Source organism: Somniosus microcephalus, chromosome 3, assembly GCF_052327205.1.
Source record: "Somniosus microcephalus isolate GS21.2 chromosome 3, FLI_Smic_1.0, whole genome shotgun sequence".
NCBI lineage: Eukaryota > Metazoa > Chordata > Chondrichthyes > Squaliformes > Somniosidae > Somniosus > Somniosus microcephalus.
The window spans coordinates 379,117,068-379,136,254 of record NC_140989.1 but is presented as its reverse complement, the minus strand read 5'-3'; the positions used below and the strand labels follow the sequence as shown (position 1 = coordinate 379,136,254).

The 19,187-nt window shown below is 48.2% G+C and overlaps 1 long non-coding RNA gene across 1 annotated transcript; it reads left to right on the top strand.

Annotated features, from left to right (window-relative positions):
- Nucleotides 1-13,037: 13,037 nt before the first annotated feature.
- On the top strand, nt 13,038-18,848 carry LOC147122464 (uncharacterized). The gene is made up of 2 exons (XR_015077752.1): nt 13,038-13,224; nt 14,549-18,848. It is a non-coding gene; the product is annotated as an uncharacterized LOC147122464 (long non-coding RNA).
- Nucleotides 18,849-19,187: the final 339 nt, after the last annotated feature.

Genomic DNA, 19,187 nt, shown 5'->3' with positions numbered 1-19,187 from the left:
AATTCCCAAGTTTTTTAAGGCAAGGCCGGTGCCACATGCAATTCGTCCAGCAGTCGAGGCAGAGCTGGAGAATTTGGAAAAGGCAGGCGTGTTATCCAAGGTAGATTGGAGCGAGTGGGCAACACCCATCGTCCCGGTCATGAAGAAAACATTGAATAATGATAAATCTGAAGAACAGAGAAAAATTCGCATCTGTGGGGACTTCAAGGTGACTGTAAACCCGGTCCTTCACATGGTACAGTATCCTCTTCCGAGGATAGAAGATATTTTTGCCTCACTATCCGGAGGGAAACGTTTCACCAAAATTGACTTAGCACAGGCATATCTACAGATGGAGGTTGAGGAGACCTCTAAAAAGTATCTCACGATAAACACACACAAAGGCCTGTACCAGTACAATCGACTGGTTTTTGGAGTAGCATCAGCTCCAGCTATCTGGCAAAGAGCTATGGAGCAAGTCCTGCAAGGGATTCCGGGGACTCAATGCTACCTAGACGACATCCTTGTAACAGGAGAAAACGACAACGAGAACCTTGCCAATTTGGAGCAGGTGCTCACTAGGCTGAGAGAACGGGGCCTACGAGCAAATCGCCCCAAGTGCGAATTTTACCAGAAACAAATATCATATTGTGGCCATATAATTAACGAAGAAGGATTGCATAAGTCACCTGAAAAAATTGAAGCAGTCATAAAAGCCCCAGCACCTGAAAATGTCTAACAATGAAGGTCGTTCCTGGGATTGATAAATTACTATCATAATTTTTTACCGAACTTGTCAACTGTTCTGCACCCTCTTAACGCACTACTACAAACGGGAGTAATTTGGAAATGGAGCGAAGACTGTAAACGTGCCTTCCATAAATGCAAAGGCTTGATCACGCCCAAGGAAGTGTTGGCTGATTACAACCCATCACTGCCAATCAGACTGGCATGCGATGCATCCCCTTACGGCGTAGGAGCGGTATTATCGCGTAGATTCCCTGATGGCTCGGAGCGGCCGATAGCTTTTGCGTCACGCTCATTGAACTCAGCTGAGCGTAACTATGCCCAGATCGACAGGGAAGCACTCAGCATGGTGTGGGGACTGAAGAAATTCAACCATTACCTACACAGACAAAAATTTACCTTGTTGACTGACCATCAACCCCTCGTCTCCATATTCAACCCTAAAAAGGGCGTTCCCATTATGACAGCGCAAAGCCTGCAGAGGTGGTCCGTTTTCCTAGGGGCACACCAATATGACATAGAATACAAAGGATCAAAATAGCATGGGAATGCTGACGGATTATCGCGCCTACCATTGCCAACGGTAAAAGAAGCACCTACAGTGGACCCAGTGGAGATGTTCCACTCAACCATAGTGGAATGTCTACCAGTAACAAATTCTACCATTGAAAAGGAAACGAGAAATGACCCGACTCTCTACCGAGTCTACGATTTAACGGTGAAGGGATGGCCAGCACATGGCGAACCACTGTTGCCAGCATTCTCGCAAAGAAGAGAACAGCTGTCAGTGTGCCGAGGAACCTTGATGTGTGGATCCAGAGTGGTGATTCCACCCAAACTCCAGGATAAAGTGCTAAAGGAGCTTCACGAGGGGCATCTGGGTGGAGTGGTAATGAAGAACCTAGCCAGAGCATTTGTGTGGTGGCCAGGTATCAATGGAGACATCGATGAAATGACCAAGAGCTGCCTAGGATGCCAGAAGGTCCAAAACGCCCCACCACAAGCCCCTCTACATCCATGGGAGTGGCCCTCATCTCCATGGCAAAGGGTACATACCGACTTTGCTGGTCCATTTATGGACTCAATGTTCTTAATCGCGGTTGATGCACACTCCAAGTGGCCGGAGGTAATAAAGATGTCCTCCACCACCACGGAAAAAACCATCACAGTATTAAGGACCATATTTGCCAGGAATGGGCTGCCTGAACAGATCTGTTCTGATAATGGACCGCAATTTGTGTCCGAAGAATTCAGGAAGTTCTTAAAAAACAATGGGGTTAAGCACTACACGTCCGCCCCATACCATCCCGCCACCAATGGATTGGCTGAAAGGTTTGTCCAGACCTTCAAGAAGGCCATAAAGGCCATGGGTAATGAAGACATAAATCTACAACATAAGGTAGATAACTTTTTGTTTGCGTACAGGAATGCAACACATGTGGTTACAAACCAAACTCCCGCCATGATGTTTTTCAATAGAAGACTAAGATGCCGGCTGGATTTGATCAAGCCAAACATCAGAAGGGACGTAGAGAACCGGCAATTTCAAGGCATGAATGAAAGGCCAACTAGAACCTTCCAGATAGGTCAACAAGTTTTGGCCCGGGACTACCGTACCGAGAAATGGCAGCCTGGAACTATTTGCACACGACTAGGACCGCTGATGTATACCGTGGACATTGGAGAAAGTATAATAAGGCGCCATGCTGACCAGATCATAGAGTCATCCAAAAAGGGACAACCTACACCACAACTCTATACGCCTAATGATGCAGCAGAGATACCCATAGTATCTACCTCCGATCCGGTGATACTGGAACCAGATGAACCCGACACTGGCATTCAAGCCGAATCGACCTTGCCAAAAGAACCTACTACACCACCGAAAACTACTACACCACTGAGGCGTTATCCGGACCGAGTCAGGAAGCCTCCAGAGAGACTGACTTATAATTGATTAACAGCAGCAAATGTGTAGATTATTGTTCTTGTAAACATGTTAATTAATGATCACTTAAAATGTTATGTACCAATTATCTAAAAGGGGAGGAATTGTAGTGTATGTACCTTTAAGAGCCCCTGTGTATTGTAATACCGGTAGTGACCACTCGGGTATATAAGCCTGTATCGTGTCTTGTATCTTTTAGTTCACCTCCAGACTTTGTTCAGTAAACACCTGTAAAGTCTGTGGGTTGTGCAGTTAATAAATACACAGACTTCAGAAGTAACAAACAAACAGGTCTTTACTATTCGAAGGTCCGGGCGAATCTGCCCCAGCAATCCTGCCACAACACTTATATACTGGTGTGGTCACTATCGGTATTACAGTATACAGAAGCCAAACAAATAGTGCCACACCTAAAGTAGTTCCCTTAAAGATGAACGGTTACATTCAATAGTTCCCTTAAAGATAGACGGGTACATACACTACAATCCTCCCTTTTTAGCTTATTACTTACAGAGTCTCCGTTAAACATACATATCTTCAACTTCCTATAAACAAATTACAGATATAATCTCGGTGGAGTCAATGTCATATAAAACAATTTACGATATAATCTCGGTGGGAACAGTTCACAGGTTCAGTCTCTGCGGAAACAGTTCATAGATTCAGTCTCTGATCTTGACTCGTTCCGAACAACATTTCTTTGGTGTAGCCGGTTCACCTGGCTAGCGTGACTCCTCCATAGCCTTTTTCTTGACGTAACAGCTTGAACTTTCGTCCTGTTGAACCAGCAGTGCGGACTTTTACAACCAACTGGCTGTCTTGACATTTTCCAGTTTTTCAACTAATTTAGCTCCTTTCGTAGTGTTCCGCCTGAGATGGTAGAAGTGCTAATATTTTAGACAGTTATTATCTTCTGCTTCTTCTTTTTCTTTTCTGCCTTTTTGAAACTCTCGGAGCTCCTTTCTCGGCTGCCAGCTGTAGTGCTAGCAACTCTCTATGTTCCTTAGACCTTAAGTGCTTCCTCCGGATTTCAGCATTTTGGGAGTTTTCATCACAAGCTGGGCAGACCACATCCTCGTAATATTCAGTGTCACTCAACAGGTCATGGTAATATTCGGGTTCGTCCTGAGTTAGGCCAGCGAGAGAGCCTTCTTCTTCCTCCTCACCCGTCTGGACGTTAGCTGACGGTGGTTCCTTCCCTAGACATCTTTCTTGAAAAGACTTCTTCATGCATTCATATTCATCCCGCTCTTCCTGGGTTGTCTGCCATTCCTTCACAACTGACCTCATTTGTGAGTTCAATACCTTCCCTTCCACCGGGGATTGCGGTATCAGGCTATTTAATTCTTCTACTGAAGCAGCTGTTTCAACATTCTTCTGTTCACATTGACGTGATTCAACGAACTCTTCATAGAGTAAACTGTAACACAAAATCTGTGTTGCCACCTCAGTTATTTCTGTAACTTTTGGGAGCTCCGAATTCCTTCCCTTTGCAGATTGAAGCTCGTGTTCCCATTGTGGAGTCTTGTCTCTCAGCATGTGAAGGAGTTGGCTGACCGTTAACTCTTCCGCGGGGACTCTGTGGATCAGAGTCTTCACCATTTCATCCACCTTTCCCTCCAATGCTTTCACCTTCCTTTCCTCTTGTACTTTGGTCTCAAGCGCTTGAAGAAGTTGTGCCTTGATGCTCCCAAGCTCATGTTCAGAGCCCATTCTTACAGTCTCTGTGTTTCTTACAGTTTCCTTCCCTTCCACTGAAAGGATTCCCAGTTGACTCTGCTCTTCAAGTCGTTGAACCTCGGTCATTGCCGCCTCATATTTGTCTTGGGTTTCCTCCAATATTTTTATGAGTTCTTGGACATCTTGTCTTTCATGTTCTGCCATGTCTTTCACCGCTAAATTCTCATCTATGGATGGAACTTCTACCGATGAGTCTGTCTTGGCCTTGAGCTCATCAAGAATTTCCTGCAGCCTTTGGACTTCTTGCTCATGTTCAACCTTTAGTTGTTCATATGCTTCTACTGAAACTAGCTTTTCGGAGGTTGCCGAGTTAATCCCCTCCAGAATTGTAGCCTGGGCCTGTTCATACTGTTCTTTCAACTTCTCACACTCTGCTTGTAAGGAGTCGTAGAGAAGAACTGGAATAAAATCCCGGCTTCCTGAAGATTCCTCTTCATTTGCTTCTTTCGCAATTTCCTGTTGGAGTTCAGCCAAGGCTGCTATGCTATCTGCCTCTTGAAGTCTCACTGCCATCAAATCTTCTTTATTCTTGCAGTCTATCTCAGTCATTTTCCCTTTATTTTCATTTAACTGAGTGATAAGCTCCTCTTGCAACACGGCCACATTATTCACATCAGGTAAAGAAGCGTTTCTCTTTTCCATGTCCAAGATTTTTTTCTGCATCTCTTTAAGTGCACACTGCGATTCAGCTTCTCTTAACCTTGCCTGCACTAGCTCCGTCTCCAATTGCAGAACAAAATCCTCAGTGTAGCGTGGTTTGCCTTTATGCTGTATCTCTAGATCATGCAAATATTCTAACTCCTGAACATCATAAGGGAGGTGTGATCGGTAATTGGTCACGATGGCTCTATGGTCGCTCTCTGCTTGAGCCAGCAGGCTCTGTTGTCTTTCCAGACTCTCCCATTCGGTATCATAGAACTTTTTCATTGTTTTCATCTCTTGTACGAGACGGTAACTTAATTGTTCGAATTGTTGTCGTACTTTGAAATAACGTTGAGTTCGAGCTCGGTGTTCCTCCGTAATGCATATGTCTGTGACTTGAACAGACTCAGAATTCTCTGTCTTTATGCACGCCATCGTTTTTCCAACCTTAGTCAGTGAGTTCATGTTAACCTTGTTTTTCATACGTGGGCTGGACTTATCGTCTTCCGGCTCAGAGTCTGAGCTGCTTGTCTGCACCGAGTCCTCACTCGTCATTGCTTGTAGGTAGTGCCATTCCATGTCTATTTTCTTGATCCACTCCCGTCCTAGAAGTGGTGGTCCTCCCTCATGTAGTACATACAAGTTCATTCTTGGGTGTTCTTTACCCCTATCTCTCACCTTGACTCTTATTTTTCCCATGGGGTATATTTTATGCCCCGTGTATGTCTGCAATACGAACTTGGTATCTCTTAAGGGTATGTGTGAGAATAGCCGGTGGTAATCCCCTCGATTTATGACTGATACAGCTGATCCAGTGTCCAACTCCATTTTCACTTGGACTCCAGCTATTTTTAGCATGACCCAGATAGTTTGTAGGTCAGCTTCCTTACTCACATGGTGGATACTCAAACTACCCAGCTCCTGGCCGTTTGGATCTGAGTCTGGATTCTGTTCGTCTGAACTCTTCTCAGCCCCCTTGTATACCTTGTTGTACTTTTCTTGTGATGGCTTCCTTTGGTTGTTGGTCTTCTTCCCTGACCGGCATACCTTAGCGATGTGACCCAGTTTGCCACATTTCCTACATTCTTGGTTCTTAAACCAGCATTGATTCTGGTCGTGTGTTGTCTTCCCACAACGATAGCATTTTGTTGTACTCGAGGTAATTTGGTCCACCCCGAGCGCCGCCGCCTTTAGTTGCATTTCCGCCGTTCCTTTCGCTGCGCCTTCGTGTGATGCGGCTATAAGGACAGCCCTGTCAAGTGTAAGGTCGTTCTCTTCTAGTAGGGGCTTTTGCGTCCCTTCCTTGGACAATCCGCCTACGAACTTGTCTCGCAATGCCTCTGTCAGATTCCCTCCGAACTGGCAGTATTTCGCTAGCCTACGCAGTTCGACCAAGTATTCTGCGTTGTTTTCGTCTTTCCGTTGCGTTCTTGCATAGAATTTGAATCGTTCAGCCAACATCAATGGTGTGGGGTTCAAGTGGTCCTTCAGAACAACCACAATCTCTTCGAAAGACTGATCTGCCGGTTTAGCTGGTGCTAGTAAATCCTTCAAGAGCCCGTATGTCTTTGCGCCCATCGAGTTTAACAATGTTATCGCCTTGTCGTCTTCCTCTATTTTGTTGGCTTCACAATAGATCTCGATGCGTTCCACGTACGTGGCCCAGTCTTCTATCTCAGAATTAAAATCATTAATATTCCCTCGCTTAGGCATCTTTCTTCCCTTGGGAGCAGCACCAGTATTTCTTTAAGTATTCTTATTTATTTGTTTATTTCTAAGATAGCGGTTTTCCCGCGAATATGGCGGTTTCCCGCTCTTCCTTTCTCTCCCCGCCCCCTTCAATGGCGGTTTCCCGCTTCTGTCGTCTCCTCCGCCTAATGGCGGCTTCCCGCGTTTCTTCCTGGTGGAAGGGGTACGCTTTCCCCCACAGCGGACAGGTTCAGCCGCTGGACTGGCTCTCGCACAGCTCCCCTTACTCGGCTCTGTCTTTTCCTCCCGCCCGCACGGCTCTACTGGCGCTGGGTACACCCCGTTAACGGAGGACAGTTCAGCCGCTGGACTGGCTCTCGCGCAGTCTCTCTCTCCGTACCCGGCTCTGTCGCTCTCTCTCCCGCACGTTCGGTTCTACCGGCCCTGGGTGCCCCGTTGGTGAAGAGCAGTTCAGCCGCTGGACTGGCTCTCGCGCAGTCTCTCTCCCCTTGCTCGGCTCTGTCTCTCTCTCCCACCCGCACGGTTCCTGTTCGCCTCCCAGCCCTCTCGCAGACCGGTGTTTCCCTCCCCGGCTGCGGCTGGGTTTCTCTTCCCGCGCCTACTCCCAGTCTCAGCGCTTCGTGGCTGCGGTCGCTGCCCGGCTTTTCCCGCCGATCGAGGTCCGACTGTCTCACGACGCCGTTGGACCCGACTTTCTGACCGGCTCCGTTCCCCCTTGACCGAGGTCGAGTGCACAGCCCGTATCCTCCGGATATTCTCTACACTTTCCCCGACTCACAGTCTCCGCGGCCACCTTGTTTCCTGCTGATCGGCTCACTCCGCACCGTGGTAGAAGGGTAGTCAGTGCCTGTTGCAGACGGAAGCTTTTGTTGCTAAAGTCTTCCTCCTTCCTCCTGCTGCAGCCTCGTGTTTTCTTTCAGCAGCACGACGAGGGCGGTTGCCTCTCTTCGACGCTCTTCGTTGCTTTGGTAGTCTTGCCGCAGGGTACGATCGGACTCGTCGCCACTGTAAAGTCTGTGGGTTGTGCAGTTAATAAATACACAGACTTCAGAAGTAACAAACAAACAGGTCTTTACTATTCGAAGGTCCGGGCGAATCTGCCCCAGCAATCCTGCCACAACACTTATATACTGGTGTGGTCACTATCGGTATTACAGTATACAGAAGCCAAACAAATAGTGCCACACCGAAAGTAGTTCTCTTAAAGGTGAACGGTTACATTCAATAGTTCCCTTAAAGGTAGACGGGTACATACACTACAACACCTGTTAAACCAACTCCTGCATTCCGTGTCTCCATTAACACACGGATACAACAAGAAGCGCAGCAGGTGGCGTATTCAGAAGAATAGTCTCCCTCAGGGAAGCATGCTTGCACCGCTGCTGTACAACATCTACACGAATGACCAACCTATAGACGGTGTCACACGCCGTTTTATATATGCTGATGACTTATGTGTCACTGCCCAAAGAGCTGATTTTAACACCGTGGAGAAAACGCTTTCTGAGGCCTTGGAGGGACTAAAGTCCTACTATGAAGAAAACCACCTTCGCGCAAACCCATCAAAGACGCAAGTTTGTGCATTCCACCTCAGAAACCGTGAAGCCAAATGCCAGTTGAAAGTAACCTGGTGTGGAGCAACACTGACGCATTGCGAGCACCCTGTCTACTTAGGAGTCACCCTTGACCGATGCCTCACCTTCAAGAACCACATCGAGAAGACAAAGGCAAAAGTGAGCGCACGAAACAACATCCTGAATAAGCTCACTAACACAAGATGGGGAGCAAGCCCGAAAACATTGCGAACCAGTGCACTTGCTCTTTGCTATTCCACTGCCGAATACGCCTGCCCTGCATGGGAAAGGTCTACTCATGCCAAGAAGATGGATGCCGTTCTGAATGCAAGCTGCCGATTTATCACAGGTTGCTTAAAACCAACAAACACCAACAGCCTATATATCCTGGCGGGTATCGCTCCCCCTGATATAAGAAGAACGGTAGCCAGCAAGAAAGAGCGACTCCGTCAAACATCAGATGAGAGACACCCTCTGCATTGTCATACACCTACACCCAGCCGCCTAAAGTCAAGGAAGAGCTTCATGAACAGTGTTGTTCCATTACAATCAACCTCATCTGAAGCCCGCATCGCCTTGTGGAAAGACCGGCTCGCCAGTCTTGAACAACCCCCAGCGATGGAAATTTTACCTGATGAAAGCCTTCCCCCAGGAGCTAATTGCAACTGGGCAACCTGGAAGTGCCTTAACAGACTTAGGACCGGTGTAGGTTGCTCAAAGGTGTCACTAAGCAAATGGGGATATTCAACCAGCCCGACAACTTGTGAATGTGGAACTGAGGCACAGACTATGCAACATCTCCTGCAATGCCCATCGTTAGAGGAACCCTGCACTGTTGCAGATCTTGCCGAATTCAACAACAAGGCGCAAAAATGTGTCCAGTTCTGGCTGGGCTATGTATAGCCTGTCCGTGGACACGATAAGAAGACGACTGCAGGCATTGTTGGATGGGGCTCGGGCCAACAGGAAGGGCCTGTTCCCTTCTTCAGGGAGGAAGAGGCCTCCCAGTCAGACCAAGGCTGTGTGGCTACAGGTGGCTGGGGAAGTCAACTCCTTGGGGCTCACACGGTGCACCTGGATGCAGTGCAGGAGAAGATTCCATGACCTTCATCGCACTGGAAAAGTAAGTATGAAGTTTCCATCACCCTCAATCTGATCCCCATTGCCTTTCCTCACCAGCACTCAGCTTTAGCAATCTCTTCCTCCACATCCCACTTGACACTCACATCCATGCACTCTTAGCCATTCCCTCTCTCTCTATGCTCACATTCACATAACTATTCCACCATGCAGCCCTCACACTCCCTCTCACTCTGATGCTTTGAACACAACTGACAACACACAGGGAGGGCTTTTGGTCTTGCAACCTCACTCCATCTTTGTCTCCTTCTAAGTATCAATGCTATGCAATCTCTACACTCACTCCCTCATTCTCACTCAACCTCCACTTGTCTCCATTGCAGGAAAAGAGAGCTCATAACAGGAGAGAGCGAGCCAGGACAGGAGGAGGGCCACTCTCATTAGCCCAGCTCACCCCCTGGGAGAAAGCCGTCCTAGAGATTGTCGGGGATGATACAGAGGTGGAAGTTGGGGGAGGACAGACAGGTGCACCCACACAAGCTGGTGACAGAATAGTTTTCCATCTCTCTCATTGACATTGCATGAGTCGCTGATAATGATTCTGAAGCTACATCATATGGACTTATGATCATCTGCAAAATGCAATGTGCATGTAGCCTTGGCATCACATCTCTAACTCTTTCCATTCCTCCCCCACAGGACCATCGAGAGCCCCCGTCCCCAGTGTGCAGGAGGAAGAGCCTGAGATTCCAGACTCCTCAGAGGAATCTGCAACATCTGAGAGCGCAGCGTCAGCAGAAATAAGCGCACCCAGCACCAGCGCAGACACTCACACCTCGGGGGGACCTTCGGGACATAGAGTAGTGCTGTCACCTGGTGTATCACAGCTCACAAGTGAGCATCAGCGGAATGTGGAGACAGGGACAGCAGTGGAGAGTGCTCGTCAGAGGGCACAGGACTCTGCCAGCTCAGCTCAGCTGCATGTCGACCCTCTGCCTCTGGGTCCATCCATAAAATCAGAGGTGATGGAACTCCATGCACAGTTGCAGGAGTCTCTGGCAGGTTTTGTCTCCAGGGTCGCTGCGAGTGTGGAGCGAATGGAGGAGTCCATAGCGACCATGAGCAGAGCCTTTGTGGAGTCAGTGGCGCATGAACGCATCAACACGGAAAGGATGGCAACCTACATGGATATGATTGCTGCCTCCGTGGTAAGGCTGGCTACCGTAGAGGAGAGGATGGCTACGGTAGAGGAGAGGAGGGCTACGGTAGAGGAGAGGAGGGCTACGGCCAAGGAGGAGGTTAGTCACCAGGGTAAATCCATGTTGACTTTTTCCGATCCTGTCACTGTTTTCCAAGTGCTTGACTAATCTACTGGAATTTTTGAGGATGTAACTGGTAAAATAGATAAAATAGATAAAGGAGAACTAGTGGATGTGGTGTATTTGGACTTTCAGAAGGCTTTCGATAAGGTCCCGCGTAAGAGATTAGCATGTAAAGTTAAGGCACATGGGATTGGGGGCAAGGTACTGACTTGGATAGAGAACTGGTTGGCAGACAGGAAGCAAAGAGTTAGAATAAACGGGTCTTTTTCCGAGTGGCAGGCAGTGACTCGTGGGGTATCGCAGGGATCGGTCCTAGGACCCCAGCTATTCACAATATATATAAATGATCTAGACGAGGGAACTAGATGTAATATCTCCAAGTTTGCAGACGACACAAAGCTGGGTGGGCATGTGTGCTGTGAGGAGGATGCCGAGAAACTCCAGTATGATTTGGACAGGTTGGGTGATTGGGCAGATGCATGGCAAATGCAGTACAATGTGGATAAATGCGAGGTTATCCACTTTGGTGGCAAAAACAGGAAGGCAGATTATTATCTGAACGGCAATAGATTGGGAGAAGGGGAAGTGCAACGAGACCTGGGTGTCCTTGTGCACCAGTCGCTGAAGGTAAGCATGCAGGTGCAGCAGGCGGTTAAGAAGGCAAATGGTATTTTGGCCTTCATAGCGAGAGGGTTCGAGTACAGGAACAAGGATGTCTTGCTGCAGTTGTACAGGGCCTCGTTCAGACCACACCTTGAGTATTGTGAGCAGTTTTGGTCGCCTTATCTGAGGAAGGATGTTCTGGCCATGGAGGGAGTGTAGCGAAGATTTACCAGACTGATACCTGGGATGGCAGGAATGATGTATGAGGAGAGATCGGGTCGATTAGGCTTATACTCGCTGGAGTTTAGAAGAATGAGAGGGGATCTCATTGAAACTTATAAAATTCTAACAGGACGAGATAGACTAGATGCAGGAAGGATGTTCCCGATGGCGGGGGAGTCCAGAACCAGGGGACACAGTCTAAGGATACGGGGTAAGCCATTTAGGACTGAGATGAGGAGGAATTTCTTCACCCAGAGAGTGGTGAACCTGTGGAATTCTCTACCACAGAAGGCAGTTGAGGCCAATTCATTAAATATATTCAAGAAGGTGTTAGATATATTTCTTAAGGCTAAAGGGATCAAGGGCTATGGGGAGAAAGCAGGGACAGGGTACTGAGTTTGGATGATCAGCCATGATCTCATTGAATGGCGGAGCAGGCTCGAGGGGCTGAATGGCCTACTCCTGCTCCTATATTCTATGTTTCTATGTTTCTATGTAACCACTTATCATTGGTAGACCTCCCATGCCATTGCTCATAGGTAGTCAATGAGAGTCAGCATTGATTTGTGAAGGGCCGGTCTTGTCTGACTGATCTAATAACCTTTCGGAGGAGGTCAGTAACATGGACAAGGTAGTGTCTCTGGATCTTGTATGTGTGGACTTCCAGAGGGTTAAATTATGAGAACAGGTTGCAGAGACTGGGCTTGTATTCCCTCAAGTACAGAATATTAAACGGTGATATAATTGAGGTGTTTAAGATGTTCAAAGAGTTGGTAGGGTAGATCGGTAAAAACGATTTCCTCTGGCGGGGAAATCCAGAACAAAGGGGCATGAGCTTAAAATTAGAGTTAGCCTGGTCAGGGATGTGATGTCAGGAAGCACTTCTTCTCCCAAAGGCTAGCGGAATTGTGGAACTCTCTCCCCCCATATCTATTGAGGCTGGGGGTCAATTGAAAACTTCAAAAATGAGATTGGTAGATTTTTGTTAGGCAAGAGTTTTAAGGGATGTGGAACCAAGGCGGGGAAATGGAGTTAACATACAGGTCAGCCATGCTTGAATTGAATGGCAGAACAGACTCGAGGGGCTGAATGGCCTCCTCCTGTTCCTAAGTTGATCAAGGGATATCGATCAAAGACAGGTAAATGGATTTGAGGTGCAGAGCAGCCATGGTCTAATTGAATGTTGGAGGAGCTGAATGGCCGACTCCTGTTGCTTTAAATGTATGCAATTACTTAACATAATTGGTAAAAGGCAAACAATGCCATCACTGCCCATCGCCCACACACCCTGTGGTTGGGGCCGTACCCACATGGAAACCTGTTATTGCTTTCTAGCGAAACAAGTCAGTGTAACTTAAGCCCAAAGCTTTTTACCAAATATGGTAGCAAGGTGAGGCCCCTTTAATTGGACGGGTCAAACCGTGACATCACAGAGTAAGCCTCACCCTCACACTGCGCATCACACTGAGATGAGATGTCACAATAGCTTTGTAAACCATATAAATGTGAGGCATCTGACTCTGATTAACTGGCTTTTCTGTCTAGGACTGAATGCGGTCGGCTCGAACATCTGAACAGCTTTGCTCTGTGAAGACAACACGAACAATTGAAACATCATCAACCAGCGACTTGGACAGAAGTTCGTGAACTTTGACAGGTTTGTCTTTCTGGGATGGCAGGAATGACGTGTGAGGAGAGATTGGGTCGATTGGGCTTATATTCGCTGGAGTTTAGAAGAATGAGAGGGGATCTCATTGAAACTTATAAAATTCTAACAGGACTAGACAGACTAGATGCAGGAAGGATGTTCCCGATGGCGGGGGAGTCCAGAACCAGGGGTCACAGTCTAAGGATAAGGGGTAAGCCATTTAGGACAGAGATGAGGAGGAATTTCTTCACCCAGAGAGTGGTGAACCTGTGGAATTCTCTACCACAAAAGGCAGTGGAGGCCAATTCATTAAATATATTCAAGAAGGAGTTAGATATATTTCTTAAGGGTAAAGGAATCAAGGGATATGGGGAGAAAGCAGGGACCGGGTACTGAATTTGGATGATCAGCCATGATCTCATTAAATGGCGGAGCAGGCTCGAGGGGCCGAATGGCCTACTCCTGCTCCTATCTTCTATGTTTCTATGTTTCTATGTCTTAACTTGTTTATCTTGTATTATTAGTGAAAGCCATAATGAGCAATATGAAGTTTATCAGATACAGTAATATTGATGCACAGTCGGGTGGAATAGTTCAGTTTGTTATTGGTAGTTTTTCCATAGTGTTGCTCATAGGTAGTCTGGGTCCCGGAACCTGGTTACTGATGGTTACTGAGCCCCACTTGACTCAGCTCCTCACTGACTGGCTCCTCCCAGTCCTGGAGTTTAATGCTCACTCCCTGCTCTGTAAATGTAGACAACTATTTACTGACTGTGACTAACTGTGTTTAGAGCTGTAGTTCCTGCAATTATCATTCCCCGTGAAAGTCAGAGTGAGTTACAGCAAAATCCGTGCAGATATAAAAGCTCGAATCCTGGAAACTGAAAGCAGGTCAGTACATGTTGGTTGTTCTGATCAACTTGTCCTGGACACGGGGATAGTCTGTGGGGCAGCTCAGCCCGACCATTTAAGAAGGTCAAGAGTGTCCCTCTTGAAACCGTTGATTGGTGTTGAATGAACAGGTCTAAATAAGAGAGGCTGACAGGGAGAGTGAACAACTGAATAATCAGTTTCTCAACGTGTTCACCAGTACTGAGAGCTCAGGGTTAAGACTCGAAGAATGTACTCCTGGGCAGTAATGCCACTGGAGCTGCCTTGACCGAGCTTGGTACCTGCCCTCACAGCTTGACGCTGGCCCAGGTGTTGACCTTTAAAGGGAATTTGATAAATCCTTTTACAGGTTATATATTTTATTATACAAGGGGCGCGATAAAATGCCGTCGTTGTCCTTGTTGCAATCCAGTGATTTTTGTCATTTCTTCTTCTGCCACAGGTACACAGTTGGTGTCAGGATGAGTGAGAGGAAATGGATGGTTTCATCAAACTACCAACAGACTAAAGTTGTCAGTAACAAAACCACAAAGACAACTGGATCACACGTCCTGACCAAAATCACATCAATGCCAGCAGAGATACCACAAAGGAGGAAACAGCAACACTGAAATACCCCTCACGCCCATCCCTCTGTGTCCCATCCATTTCTTTAGTATCAACTGTACATCTTTTAATTTCTTTATTTGATGGCCAATAACAGATCCATTTAAATGTGCAGTCAATGATTGGAGATGGTGTTAAACCAACTCTTTCCCTTCTGGCACGTTTCTTTCCCATTTTAAAAGATTTCCCACGACCCTCTCCCTCCTCCCTAGTTCTCCCCTGGGCTGGACCTTCACGTCCAGCACTCAGGTCCCCGCATCGGCATCAAGCACCAACCCTGCTCCAACTCCAGGCTCAGTTCGGCATTGCTCGGGGTTAACTGCACTGGAACTGGATAGGGCCCAGTCCATACAGTCATCTCCGACCGATGTTGACCGGTGGTCCAACTGTTGGGACTGAACAGGAAAGTCTCAAGGGTGGACGCTCCGGTTGTTGCCTCGATGATGTGGAATGGGACGAGCTGGTTAAAGCCAATCCATCCCAGTCAACAACATCGGGTGAAACCCCGGTACCACTTGTACCGAGGCCTCCCAGGATAGAGGAAGAGTCCTCCTCTGGCACCAGCTGGTTCGGAGGTGTCCATTCCTACTGGGGCCAGAATCAGGCTGGTTCCCCCAAGCGCCACCAGCTACTGTTGGTGTGTCCTTCACTAGAGGCATCCGTCCCCTCTGGTGACACCAACGCAGCCCCGGGACATTGTCTCCAGTTGGCGCCAGCTCATTTGGGGGCACCACCCTCGGTGGACTCGACCCTACACAGGGTCACCTATGCTGCAGGTGATGTCCACTTTGGTGAGTGCAGCTGCAGATCTCTATTTATAGATCTGTGGCTCCCACCCACCACTGTGGACCCACCTTCAGCCGCTCCCTACGACACTCGAGAGGCACTCCCAGGGAGGGTGCGTGCGTTCCAGAAACCAAACTGGGAGCCTGAGTTGACCACGGCTTCCGTGCGTTGAGGCTTTTCCATGTATTCAAAACAAGGGTGACTTCGAGTCTGAAACTGTGAGTTCCGGAAGTCCTATCACTTGTGGGGGTTGAGTCTTTACCTGGGGTCTTGCAAAGGCCTCAGGCATCGACCTTTGTTGGATTTCCCCTCCCAATTTCCAAGGCGGTTTGGGCGGATTTGATAGGCGCGCTCCAGTTATGGCCAAGGTAGACAGCCCTGCCACCCTGCCTCACAACTTAAGGTTCGCTGGTACAGCTGGCGAACTTCAGTCGTGAAAGCCTCAGAAGGAAGGGAACTGCCCAGGAAACTAGTCCTGTTCCACCCACCAGAATCCAAATGGTGGGACATGTGGGCCTGGCAGAACTTCCTGCAGGGTTTGGCGCATATCCCGAATTCCCTGCCATCAAATCCACTGGGGCTGGCTTCACTGACCAGCAGGTGAGTTGAGGGGGCAAACCCTGCCAGAGAGGACCACCTTCAGAGAGCATCTGCTGCAGCAGCAGACTGTGTGGGTGCTCTCAATGTAGGAGCAGGATCTATCGTCCAGTGGATCTTGCATCGCCACTGAGTTTGTCCTCACACCTTGGGGATCCTTCAGGTTCTGCAGATGCCCATTGGTGCCGAGGGCTTCTTTGGCGAGCAAGTGGAGGATCTGCTGTAGCAGAACCTTCAGGCATTCCCGAGTTGACACACAAGGGTGAGGGGGCACTGTTCACTTTGAAGCTTAGCCCACCCCATCTATAGGCCCCTTCCACTCGCCAACACCAATCCACTCACCACCTAGCCACTAACCATCACCAACGCACTCACCATCACCAATCCATTCACCAGCACCATCCACTCGCCACCACCAATCCATTCACCTCCACCAGCCTATTCAAGGCTTTATCCGGAGCACGATGTCCTTTGTATCTTGCTAGCCCGTCATTCCAGATTAGGACCTGGAATGCAGGTAGTTCGCAACAAGTAACCTTCGAGACCCTGTCCAGCTCCACCTCCCCCAGCAGTGATCATGCCTGGATAGCCCACCTCAGGGTTGTGTGGGTGGGCTATTTCCAGTACTTCCCTGTGGAAGTGGATCACGCTGGATGTTTGGTTTGACCATCAGAGGAACCATCTACTAGTGGGCATACTGGCAGGTCTTCTACCATCCACACTGAGAGCGAGTAATCGTCATCCAGAAGGCTCAACTGTTGGGGATATTTCTCCAGTTGAGCCTTCTGGATGACCATCACTCTGCCAGTAATGTATCCACAGGATGAATGGTCTTCTCGGCCAGTGATTTCACTTGGCATTTCAACAGGCTCGGGGTGTGAACAGTATAGTAGGACATTTCCACTTTCAGACTCGGTGCAGGGTAAGTTAGTGCGTCTGCAGACAGACAATATGACAAGGGTCCGGTAAGTCAACAAACAGGGTGGGACCCTCCTTCCTGGGTCCCTCTGTCAAGTTGACACGTTGCTTCCCATTGGTGCTTGAACGACGGGGTGACACTCTTGGTGCCACATTTGGCCCGGGGCGGACAACACAACAGTCGGCACACTCAGCTGCTCTGTAGTCCATCCTAACTAGTGGATGATCCACACTGAGGTAGTCCAGAACACCTTCAGGACTTGGGGGGTTTACCAGGTCGATCGACTTGCTCGCATCACCGGATAATCACCAATCTGCTGGAGGACCTCAGGCTGTCGGGGCGGAGGCCCAATAGTCTTTCGTGCTTTTGTTTCTGGATTCTGTTGCTCAGGGTTGCCTGATCTCCAGGATGCTCCAGGAAATTGCAGCAGGTGGTGGTTCTGGTTAACCCTTTGGTTACCTCACAAACCGTGCTTCAGGGATACCCGGGTGTTGAATACACACTTTGATTTCAGGAGCCCACGGGAGAAATCCAAGTCATTTTTAGAGTATAGAGGACCCTACCTTTTTTAGGGAATTTTTCATTCTGACATCCTCCACACACTGCTGGACACTGTCCAACTGGTACTCAGGGTGAGAAGGGTGGACCGTACCTGCAAGTGAACAGATTCTCCGGCTCCCAGGACAAATAGATCAAAGTGGGTGTTATTCATGGGTGCCAGCGCCAGATCCAAACAGTAAGCTGAACCGTCAGGATCTGGATTTGGATCCTGCCAGCTTCTGATTGATGGCCTGGCAGTTGAGATGGAATGCCCGTCAGATTAGGGTATACCAGCAGTGCGGCACTCATGGGTAATGCTCACTTTATTGTGTCTGTCCTGGTCATTTAAGCCTCTGTTCCCATACAAGTACCTCCACCCTCCTCGTCCTCAGTACTGCTTGGTTAGTCGCCAGCTGTGTGTGCAGAATGCCTGAATGAAGATCACAGCTCCCTTGTCAGCTGTTCCCGTGTCAGCTGCTCCCTTGTAAGCTCCTCTTCATTCTTCAAGTGACGCGGCATTTGCCACCCACCTGGTTGTCTCTTGGGTCTAGTGGGGAGTGTTGGTATGTCTTTTCCTCGTTCTGGGTTGTCTTTGGGTGTCAACAAACTGGGTTCTGGGGTGTGCTAAAAGTTAACACTGCACGGGAGTCGGGGAGGGAGGGGAAAAACAAGTGGGTTTGTCCTTCAAAGTTAGGACATCTTAACAAAATGTCTTAACAGGGAAGGTCACGCCTTAAGAGATTTTCCTCAGGCAAATTGTGCCGATGCATCCCGGTAATTAGATCCACATTCCACCCCCAATTCGGCCTGTCAATGTTTAGGAACGGATGTTCCCAGCAAATTAAACGATGTCACAGTTAACACTTTAAAGAAATGATTGGGGACAGTTTCAATTCAACCTGGAACGACAGAAATGGAAACACTAGACAACCTGCCAACCAGTTTCTCGTCATCGCTGAATATTATGTTTGTGACTGCTGCTACAGAACTAGACTGGAGATTGTTGAAGACCAGGCTCCCGGGGACTGTGTTCAATTGATGTTAGCAGAGCTGAAGTGAGAAAGTAATTGTCTCAGAATATTTGGGCCATAATGATCTCCTGGACTAGTTTCGATCGCCTAAGGGGGTCGGAGAGGAATTTCCCAGATTTTTTTCCCAAATTGGCCTGGGTTTTTATGTCTGGTTTTTCGCCTCTCCCAGGAGATCACAGTTCGTTTATTATAAGTCATCTTTCAATAACTGAAATGTGAGAAGTTTAACATCTGAAAATAAACGTGGATTGAAAATGAACAAACTTACTGCGTGTCTCCTGATTTGTGCACGGATCATTGAAGGGAACAGAAAGGGGAAGAGATGAGTTCTGATTGTCCCTGGGCTCAGTTGCTGACTGGGTGAACTCTTTGAGCCACACACTAGGTGGGACCCAGATTGAATCCCCAGTCTGCACATTCAAACATACAAAAAGATATACAAAAGTAGATGAAGACTATCAGGCCCATTAAGCTCACCCCATCCAGTAGACAGTAGGGCCTCACACGCTGCCGTCCCACCTACCAGTTACGCTATCTCTGGAAACAGACAAAGAAACATGGCCAATTCAGGAAAAACCTCTGGCCAATTGCTCTCCAACTTC